Raw genomic sequence first — 11,061 nt, 5'->3', positions numbered from 1 at the left:
TGATTTTTGTTTGGAAGACCAAGAGCGACCAGGACAGCCGAAAAAAATTGAAGATGCAGAATTGGCAGCATTGCTCGATCAGGATTCTTGTCAAACGCAAGAAGACCTTGCAAAATTGTTAGGAATTGAACAATCAACAGTTTTCAAACGCCTCAAAGCCATGGGTATGATTCAAAAAATGTCACATTGGGTTCCACATGAATTGAAAGACAGAGACGTGGAAAGAAGAAAGACCATTTGTGAATTGCTGCTTGAAAGACAGAAAAGAAAGGGATTTTTGCATCGAATCGTTACTGGTGATGAGAAATGGATTTATTACGAGAATCCTAAACGAAAAAAGGCCTAGGTAAAGCCAGGTGAACCAGGTCCATCTCAACCCAAACGGAATATACACTGTGCAAAGGTTTTGCTGTGTATATGGTGGGATATGAAAGGTGTGGTGTACCATGAGCTTCTGACACCTGGTGAAACTATTAATGGAGAACGTTATCGACGACAATTAATGCATTTGAAGTAAGCTCTGGTCATATAACGACCAGATTGGGGTAACAGACATGATAAACTCATTTTTCAGCATGATAACGCTCGACCACATGTTGCAAAACCTGTCAAAAACTATTTGGAAAATGTCGGATGGGAAGTGTTACCCCACTCGCCGTATTCTCCGGACATTGCTCCTTCTGACTACTACTTGTTCGATTGCATGAATAACAATTTGATTGGACAGCGCTTCACTTCTTCAGAAAATATCGAAAAATGGGTCTCTGATTGGATCACTTCTAAGGATGAAGCATTTTTTCGACACGGAATTCGTAAATTGCCGGAAAGATGGGCAAAAGTAGTGACTAGTGATGGACACTATTTTCATTAATGTATTCATCCATTTATATTTTGAAATAAACCTTCAATTTTCAATTAAAAAGCGCATGAATTAATTCCTAGACCAAATGTTTATAGAATCATATATATATATATATATATATATATATATATATATATATATATATATATATATATATATATATATATATATATATATATATGTATATATATAAATATATATATATTTATATACATGTACGTATATATATATATTTATATATATATAAATATATATACAAAGCTATTGTGAAAGAATTTTTGTGTGATGCACCAGCACGTGCATTTATTAAGTGTACTAAAGGTCATGGTTGTGAAAGTTGCACTCAAACAGGGGTTAAAGTTGATCATAGAATTATTTTTTCTATTTTAAACTCAGAAAAAGGCACTGATTATTCATCTTCAAGTAAAAAACAAATACAGCATCACAAGAATAATGTTTAACCTTTGTGTAACAATGAGCCCACTTTGTGTTCGCCTACTTTGTGTAACACAAAGCGATTAACTCGAATATTCATTTCGTTCTGAAGCATGACAAGATTTATTTTGTTTTTTTTCTTTATTTATTTTTTTTGTTGACCTTATTGTTTGCACTGATTGCAATAACTGGTTTTTGAAAGTTGTTGAGCTAGTTTTTATTTATTTTTAACTAGATTCTTTGTCTTTTTTTCTTGTTTTGTTTTTTGTTTTTTTTAATGAGGTTTCGTTTGAATTTTGTGCTAAATGTAAAGGATGATTACCTAATCGCCATTGGCTAACTTCTGCATCTTTAAGAGTACTATTTCTGATGTTTAAAGAGTTTGTTATAAAGGAAAATATAAAATCCTGTAATGTTAAGCTTCATTAGTGAAATTTAAAAAAGGAAAACTACTCCAACTCATTTTCGGAAAAAGAAATCAAAAAGTTCATTAATTTAAAAGATCTAGACATTCATTTCTTCTTCAGCAAAAGAATGAGTCTTTTAATGCACTTTTACTATCTAATTTACCTATATTTATGCAAAGGGTTTTATTTCGTTCAATGTAAACATATATAGAAGAATGTTTTGTTATGTTTTTATTATGCAGCCTAAATTTAGTCTCATTTATATTTTATTTTACGTTAGCCTTTTATTTTACTTTGCCTTTTTGAGTTAAGTGTTTTGTGATGTCAACCTACATAAGCTAAACTTAAAAGAGGAAAACAACGCCAACTTTTCTTTGAAAAAAAAAAAATTCAAAAAGTACCCTTAAACGAAAGAGATAGCACGCGAATTTAAAAAGTTGTAACTAGCCGTTCATTCTTTTTTTTCTTCTGCGCTAACTTTTCTCTGAAAAGAGCTGCAAAAAATGCCTTAATCGGAAAAGATAGCACGCGAATTTAAAAAGTTGTAACTAGCCGTTCATTCTTTTTTTCTTCTGCCAAGCAGAGACGCTTTTTATGTACTTTTACTCTCTACTTTATCTCTATATACGCTAAAAGTTTTATTCATTTCAATGCAAACATATATAAAAGGATATTTTGTCTGGAGCTGCCTAAAAGACCCTAATTACCTTTTTTAAAAAAATAAACAGCAACCCAAGCAAAAATTCACAACAGGCGCAGTACAGCGCCAGTACTGTCTAATACTGGTGCAAGACTGGCAGTCAGTAATGGTTCTGTATTGGCATTTACATGGGATGATAACGCTTTGCCAGTACTGGATGTCCAGTACTTAACCATTGATGGCATCTGGTAATGACATAGTACTGCCTTAATGAAAAATTCGCAACAGGCATAGTATTGCGCCAGTACTGGAAAATAACGCTTTCACAGTCCCGAATATACGTATTATATTATTAGTATTATTTAGTGTTATATATAACAATACGTACACGTATGTAGTACTACATACATATATTGTCGGTATGTGTAAATATATATATATATATATATACAGTTGGCTAGAGGGTTTGCCTCATTATGGCCCAAAATCATAAAAACCTCCTCAAATTGGGAAAACTATACACACACAAAAATATATTTACATACTTATATATATATATATATATATATATATATATATATATATATATATATATATATATATATATATATATATATATATGTAAGTATGTAAATAAGACAAAATATTATTTTTCAATGTTTTTTTTTTGTATATAATTCAAAAGAAAAAACTTATAGAATTTCGTCTTCGTTTTCAACACTCACTAATCTTTTTATTTAACAATCTATTTTTCTTTCCACCAGCTCTATCCTTCGCACCTGAAAACCAGCGACTTATTTGACTAGAAATTTGTTTTTCGTTTATCTCAGGAAATCTGATTGTTATTACTTCTAAAATAAAAATCTAAACTGTGTATTTTAAGGGTTAAGTAAGAAATGACATAAAATAATACTTTATTCATGTTTTTTAAAGTTAGAAATAAGACAATATACCTAGCAAATATTTGTAAGTTTCTGTGCCAGAAAAATTCAATTTTTTTACACCATATGACTCTCGTCCAAAGGCACTGTAAAGCACTTGAATATTCGGTAAAATAATCTTTGGAATTACAAAAGATAAATTTTCCGAAAGTTCTAATGTACTTTTCACATTTAACATCATGAAACATTTCTAAAAAAAAAAAAATTAGTCTATAAATAAAATTTATATACTAAATATCAAATAATTAAATATAACATTAATTATAAATTTAAAAAAAAAATTTAATGTCATCAATCCATAACCAATTTCTTTAACTTTATCGAGATCACCTTTTTTTCTAACATCAACATGCTGATTAATGCTAAGGAGTATATTGAATATTTAATCTGCGAATTAATTCAATAAAAATAAAAATTGAAGTTTAAACATTTGTTTTGTGCAGTTTTGTTTATACCTAAAAAAATGTTAAAATATATGAAAATATATTAATTTTATTAAAAACAAAGTAACAGGAAAAAAAAAGGCGGCAGGAGGCCGCAAATAAACTCAAATGTTTCATACAATGTAAACTTTCTATTTTTATGTGTACAAATTACACAGTCCGGTAATCCCCGGAAACTGAGTAATTTAAATTTGAATTTTATTTGTTCTTACGAGTTTTATATTCGAGGTTGCGTAATAATAAAAGTCAACTTTCAGGATTACCTATTGATTACAAGCGATAAAATGTTATTGATTAAAAAAGGAGAATTAGAAGAAATTTTACTAACCTTGAACATCAAATTAAGTTCATTAGAAAAATCAAAGCTAATTTTAAAAACAATCAAAGTGAGACATAATCTAACTTTAGAAGATGAATAGATAACATCAAGAAAATTCTCAAGCAAATTAAATGCCATGTAAAAAAAAAAATTCAAAGTTGAAACAAAGTAAACTTTTTGCCAAATTGGAAATTTGAAGAAACGAAGTTGGGATAATACTGCCTGGAAATCCACCTGTTGCAGCGTCGTCATCATCCAGGGGTGATGTAGAAGAAGATGGAGCAGAGATTAGTATGGTTGATGGCAAAATGATAGGTTTATTGGTGGGTGATTCTGGAGCTTTTTGTCACTACTGAAAATGTTCCAGAAGAGATGCCAATGATCTGGTATGTATGCTACATGGGTTCACCATAGATAAAAACTACAATGATGTGCTTAGTACTTGGAGAAGACTAGAAAATGGCGAAATCTCGTACTAAGGCACTAAAAGACATGGACAATGCCATGAACCTATAGTTGAATCAGATGTAAAATTTTTTGCTATTCTACATCAAAAGCTACGTGTACTTGACCACTGTCTGAAAATCTTATATCACATTGTGGGCTAACAAACCCATACATGGTCTGAGCAGGACATAATGAAAAAACAGGAATGCTTCTTGATTCTTGTACTTCCAGTAGTGGTAACACTAAGATTGGACCAATAGCAAATCGTTTTTTTAGTCCAAAAGAAAGAGAGTCAATCTGCTCCATTATTCTTAAAACAGAAGACCAAGATAGCTTCTCGACTTTGTTATCTAAGTTCAATATACTCCTTAGCATTAATCAGCATGTTGATGTTAGAAAAAAAGGTGATCTCGATAAAGTTAAAGAAATTGGTTATGGATTGATGATATTCCATAAACAGACATTTCCATGGGCTATGCTTAGCCCCAGCGTGCATCAAATGTGTGCACATGCCTGGGAACTGTTTATGATTATAGGTGGATCACCAATTGCCAAGTACTCCGAGCAGTCAAGCGAAAGTTGGAATAAATACATTGTTTTCTGTTACCATATAAAATCATTAAGACTAATATCTGTGTATATTTGTGTTTGATATAAAATTATTATGAACTCAAATACATTTTATTATGAATTTCTTGAAATTAATAATAGTCAAACATATTTCATAATGAATTGGATATGATATCCTTTTCCGAGCAACCTAGCCAGCTATTAGCTTGCTGGTCACAGGGATCGAGGGGCTATTTGTTTTATGGGGCGGGGGGCGGTGGAAGACAAGTTTTTAAAAAAAGTTTTATATTTTAACTTATATTTTACAGTTTATTTGAAAATTTAAAAAAAAAAAGCAAGAGCATGACTCTCGGCGCCCATCCCCCTCCCCCATCGTTCCCCCATTCTCTGGGTCAGAGTGCACACACAAAACATATAACCTCAGAATCAGATTCTTCAGCCCAAAAAAGTAATATACTAAAGTTTTCACAAGATTTCATTAACAAATAACGGATTTATAAATTTTTTCCAAAAAACCACATTCTGTGCACACTGTGCGTTTTTATTCTTGTTTTTACTCTTTATTTTATGTTTCTCTCGTACTTTATTTTATTTTTTTACTGTTTGTGTTTTTTTTTTTATTTCAAATCAATTTTAAAAAGATATCTTTTGAAACTAGTTTTACAAGCGCTTTTTGTAAAGACGAAATGTTCTTATTACATTTAAACGTTACGAAAAAAATTTTCTTCTATTCAAATATTTATTACAAATTAAAATGTTAGATGATGTTTAAGAGTTAGTTACAAAAACGACATCATGCGCCAGTTGTATAAAGTTAAGCAAAATAATAGATAAGAGAAGAAAAACATTAATTTCAAAGAAAAAAAAAAAAAAAAAGAAATTGAGGAAAAATAAAAAAACGAACTTCTAACAAAGAGCTCTTCTTTTTATTTTTCAGATCTTAGATGTTTAATTCCTTGATTGAAAAGTTGAACTGACCCACTACTAAGGTTGTTCCGAGCCTTCCGTTCTCAAACTAGGCACTTCTGTGAGACTGTTTAGTTAAGTACCTTTGATAGCAGTGTCGTACAGTTTAAGATTTCCAAAACTCTGATTCCTAGTTAATTGAATGAAAAAATGAAACTACCCACTAGTCCGTTCTCAAATTAATCAATGCAGTGAAGCTGCTTGATTAAGCATCGTTGATGGTAGTACTGCGAATTCGAATCTTCTGAGACCGAAACTTATTTCGTTGAATGAAAATATGTGCTTATAACTATCTTAATTTCATGTCTAAACGTGATATCCCTAGCAACGCCATATATACGCACTTGTTTACCTGTATACAGCCTATATTTTACATAAATTCAAACCCACCCACTATAAAGTGTCTTCCTTGCAGTCCATTCACTCATTAATCAATACAGTATTGTCGATGGTAGATCTGAATATTCGAAACTTCTAAAACTGATGCTTAATTCTTTGAAAGAGAAGATGAAAATATACACGACTGATGGCCAGGTTCGGTATTTCGAGTGAAAGGAAGAGTCGCATCCGGCCACCGGTCAGCTTTCGACGCAAAACAACTGTACACTTGTCCAACGTCCAGTGACTAACTGTTGCAACAAGAAAGTTAACATTATTTGTCGTGCAGATCGTCCGCATTCATGTAAAATGCTACAAAGTTGCTGAACGCTCGGTTTGCGCCGCCAAAGAGACATTCTGTTTCTGCGTTGCCAGCCCAAAGCGCAAGACCAATCGGAAAACTCCTCTAGGTTGATGGAACGAGACGATTAGACAAGTGCACCTAGCTACACGTTACAATCGAAGGATGCCCCTCGTGGGCCTTAATCCTGACCCTAACCCTAACCCTACGGCACTTTTTAACCTAACTCTAATCCTCACATTTACTGTTAGGTTTAGGGTTATCATATATATTATAACCAAGATTTTTCAAAGCTAACCTCTCCCAACATTTAAAATTACAATGATTATAATATAGATTAAAATTCCAACTCCAGTTGATAGGAAAGCCAATCTTTTTGCGGTAATCGAGTTTTTTAGCGCTTTATCAGTATCGCCATTCATGATTGCTGAATCAACCTAAAATAGTAAATGAAATATTGCTTTTTTTTTTTCTTTTTTGTTTTTTAAAATAGAAATAAACATATTCAATTGATTAATCAGTGATAACCCTAATGCAAACTTATATTGCGGGTTAAGATTTTCTCTAAAAAACAAATATTTTGAGAAAATGTTGCGCTTTGAGTTGAGATACTACCGTAGCACTTTTGGAATGGTTGGATTATTCAATTATATATGTAAATAAGACTCTATTCATGTCCGCATTTTTCTTTTAGCTAACTTTTTACGTTGAGGTGAGAGACGGTTTTTTCAACCAATCTTTTTCATTATTCAAATGAATAGGTGGACTAGATTGCCTTTTTAGAGTTTATCTATTATAACATTACAATTATGTTTTGCAGTGATCTATTAATAATTAACACAACAGCTTTAAAAGCAAACAAGCAATTTATTTTTCTTGAACAGCGTTTAAAATATTAACAAAATGACATGTAACTCAATAAGCAATAGCAATAACTTACCTTTGAATCATTTACCATTCCATGATCTTAGAATATCAAAGGTTGTTAGTGAATAGGCCAAATCATTCATTTTAAACATTTGGTTTATTTACTAACAACCTTCAACAGTATAAGATAAAAGCATCTTTGCTTCTTTATGAACAAGGTTGCATTGATTCATAAAGTAAACATTAAATGATTGTAAAAGAGCTTATAGTGTTTCATAAAAACACGTTTGATCAACTACGTTAGTAATCCAACAGGCCGGTTTTATAGAGGAACTTCTCTTAGTTTTTAAAAGCAGTTATGATACCAATTTACTTCATTTTTGAAGAGGAAGTTCAATAAAAGTTTAAATGTGGATCGCTTATGCCGGGTTTAACACAACAGATATTATACTGAAGAGATGAGTTTACCAATCTTCTTAACATATTTACGCGCAGGCTGTCAAAGCTTTAATTAAGTGCAGGAATAAAGTCGCTTGACAATCTGGGTATTTTAAAAATTAAGTTATTGAAGTTATATTTTAAAAATTTCCATTGCACGAGATTGATCCAAATTTAACCTCGGTGTCTTAGTACAATAACACTAAAATAAAACCTTTTATAAAAAACTTATATTTAAAAATAAAATTTATTTATATTCATGCAAAAAAAACATACCTGACATGATTTGTATATGGCCAATGCACCAATCGGAAAGAAGCAGAACAAAAAAGAGAAGCAAGCTAGTCTCATGTGGTTATTTATATATACATGGTTTATTACAACGTTGTCATTGGCATTGACCTTCACATCAACTTTCTAAAAAATATTGAAAAAATGAGGAGCACTTTAAAATATAAAATTGCATTTAAACATTCATTTACATATATTTAACGTAATTAAGTAGATATACCTGAAATTATTATCTGCATAAAAAAATTAATAAATATTTACTGCGGTTTGTTCGTTTGATGAAGTGTTATTTATTATAATATTCTGCGCCGGCAGTTGTTGTTGCAGCTGAGGTGCATTAAATCCCATCGGATAATGGGTTTGAGGGAATAGAAACTGAGGGCTTGTACACTGAGGGTTGCTCAATATCATAGGGTAAGGATTTTGAGGAATAACAAACTGAGAAAAAGATCCCACAGTCATTTGCTGAACTTGTGGAAAAGTAAGTGCATCTCCAACAACTTGTTGCTGCTGCTGAGATTGAACGGAGTAAGGCGGAGGAGCTGTGTTTAAAGGTACTGAAAAAAAAAAATCATATTTTAATGGTGGGTTTAAGGATATATACAGTCATTGGCGTTTTGGAGAATCGCAATATCAAGTTATAACCATTACCATTTTCAGAGTACGATACAGGTTGTGAAAAATTAGCCTCAGGCTTGTTTTCCATTTCTAATGTTGAAAAATACAAAAATAAATTACAATTGAAACGAAACTGATATAACATTCATAAACATGAAACACATTCCAGGTTTATTATGATTGACTTTACTTGAACTTTATTATTTCAGAACATGATTTAAATGAAATCTCTTTTTTTTGAATAAAATAATCATTGTGTTTTATAAATGATGAATAGACGTTGGAACGAGAAACAAATAATATTTGTGGATTTTGACAGAAGACATATGATTATAGGAAAGCAAGCGGAACCTCTGCCTCTTCTGATAAATTGAACAAAGACCGTTTTTTTAAAAAAAGAGCTGGAAAAGAAGAATAGCCATGTATTTTATATGCAATGAATCTAAGAAAAATTACTCATTGCAGAAAAAATAACAAAAATTAGCCAGGTACAATAAAATGAACAAAGTTTTTAAAGCGTAAACAAAATGTGAAAATTTTTATAAACTTTGCAAATGTCACCATTTAGTGAAAATGCTGATGTTTTAAGATTGATGTTTTTAAATGCATTTTAAACAATAGTTTAACTGATCCAGGTACAATAAAATGAACAAAGTTTTTAAAGCGTAAACAAAATGTGAAAATTTTTAGCTGACTTGTATTCTAAAACGACTGTAAAGTTATAAATTCAAGGCTTACCTAAAAAAAGAAAAAGAAAAGGCCTTCCTAAATAAAAAAAAAACAAACTTTATTTCTGCCTCACGATGAAAACCAGTTTTAATTTAAACACGAAGTTTTTATTTTACCAATACCTTAAATAATACTTCAAGAAGTTTAGCATTTTACCTTTTTAAAAAACTGTTTTGATATTATTCCGTGCCTCAACTCTCAAATCATCTATATTTCACTATTGAAACTCTGAAAAGTTTTCTTTGCTAAATAAAAATGACATTTTTCCATATAATGACTTTTACTGAAACAAAATATTTGTCATAAAATGTTGTAACTGTTGAGCTTTTTATTGATAACGAACCTATTTAGTTTTGTTATTACTGGTCTATTTATAAAATGAGCATCTGTTTTATCAGGTTTGACGAATATATCGGAGAATTATAAAGTAAAAATGGTAAACAATTGTTGGTTTGGTTCTTTCAGAAATAGAAGTTTCATTTCGAAACAAAAAATATAATAATGTGAAAGTTTAGAATAAGCTCAGTAGTTTGTTATAGTTATAGCTCAGTATTATCTAAAATAATCATTTGTTATTGCTAAATTGTAAAAACCCTTTAAAAATGTATGTCTCGCTGAATGAGAAACGTGCTTCTCTGATTTCCAATTCCTCGTAGCGAATGTATTCCTCAGTTGCAATGGCTAAGATTGCTGTTATTTAAAATCCTTAAACTAAACTTATACTTTAAGTAAGATAGCGGACAGAAAATGTCATGTTAGTTTTGAGAACTTTTCATCAATGTTGTACATTCGAGATTATAACTAATTGTCTTTAAGACATTCTATGGGGGCCTTTTTACCCCTAGTCTAATAGCTTGTCTGTTAAGTTTAATCGACAGCTTGTCTTATCTTAATGAATGCCACCAGAGCTTCAAACGTAATAAGCTTTGCTGTTGATGACGTCGAGAAGGCATACCAAGATGATCGTTACGCAATTTTCAAAAATATTGAGAATTCTGCCCAAGTAGGGTAGAACGGGGCACGTTGGCCCGCTTTTTGTTTTGATTTCTAACTTTTTCGCTTTTCCTGTTTTATTTTGTTTCGGTATGGAGAAGGTTCCTAAAAATATATACCATAAAAAACTGTATCACTAAAAGCTCATATAAGTTTGTGAATATTTTTAAAATGCTTTTTTTTTAAGATGATGTTCCTTGGGCCAATGTGCCCACTGATGGTAGATGAACACTGAATTCACTCTGCACTTGGAAGTCTTTTGAGAAAGGTTTGAGGCATCTAAGACAAAAAGCATCTTCAATTTCATCTTCAATGTCATAGTCCTCACCTTTCTTGTTCGGCTTCTTTCTCCTAGTTGGACAAGATTGAATCTTGCTGGTTTTAAAACTATTTGGATACCTACTTTAGAAGAGAAA

At 31.1% G+C, this 11,061-nt stretch overlaps 1 pseudogene; it reads left to right on the top strand.

Annotated features, from left to right (window-relative positions):
- The first annotated feature begins 3,867 nt into the window (after nucleotides 1-3,867).
- Nucleotides 3,868-5,146, top strand: LOC149884387 (uncharacterized; annotated as a pseudogene).
- Nucleotides 5,147-11,061: the final 5,915 nt, after the last annotated feature.

This window comes from Hydra viridissima, unplaced genomic scaffold (assembly GCF_058129835.1).
Source record: "Hydra viridissima isolate aposymbiotic clone 2 unplaced genomic scaffold, HvirCarnegie_v1 scaffold_9, whole genome shotgun sequence".
In the NCBI taxonomy this organism is placed as follows: domain Eukaryota; kingdom Metazoa; phylum Cnidaria; class Hydrozoa; order Anthoathecata; family Hydridae; genus Hydra; species Hydra viridissima.
Note: the sequence above shows the minus strand (reverse complement) of the source record. Positions and strands in the feature narration are given on the sequence as shown.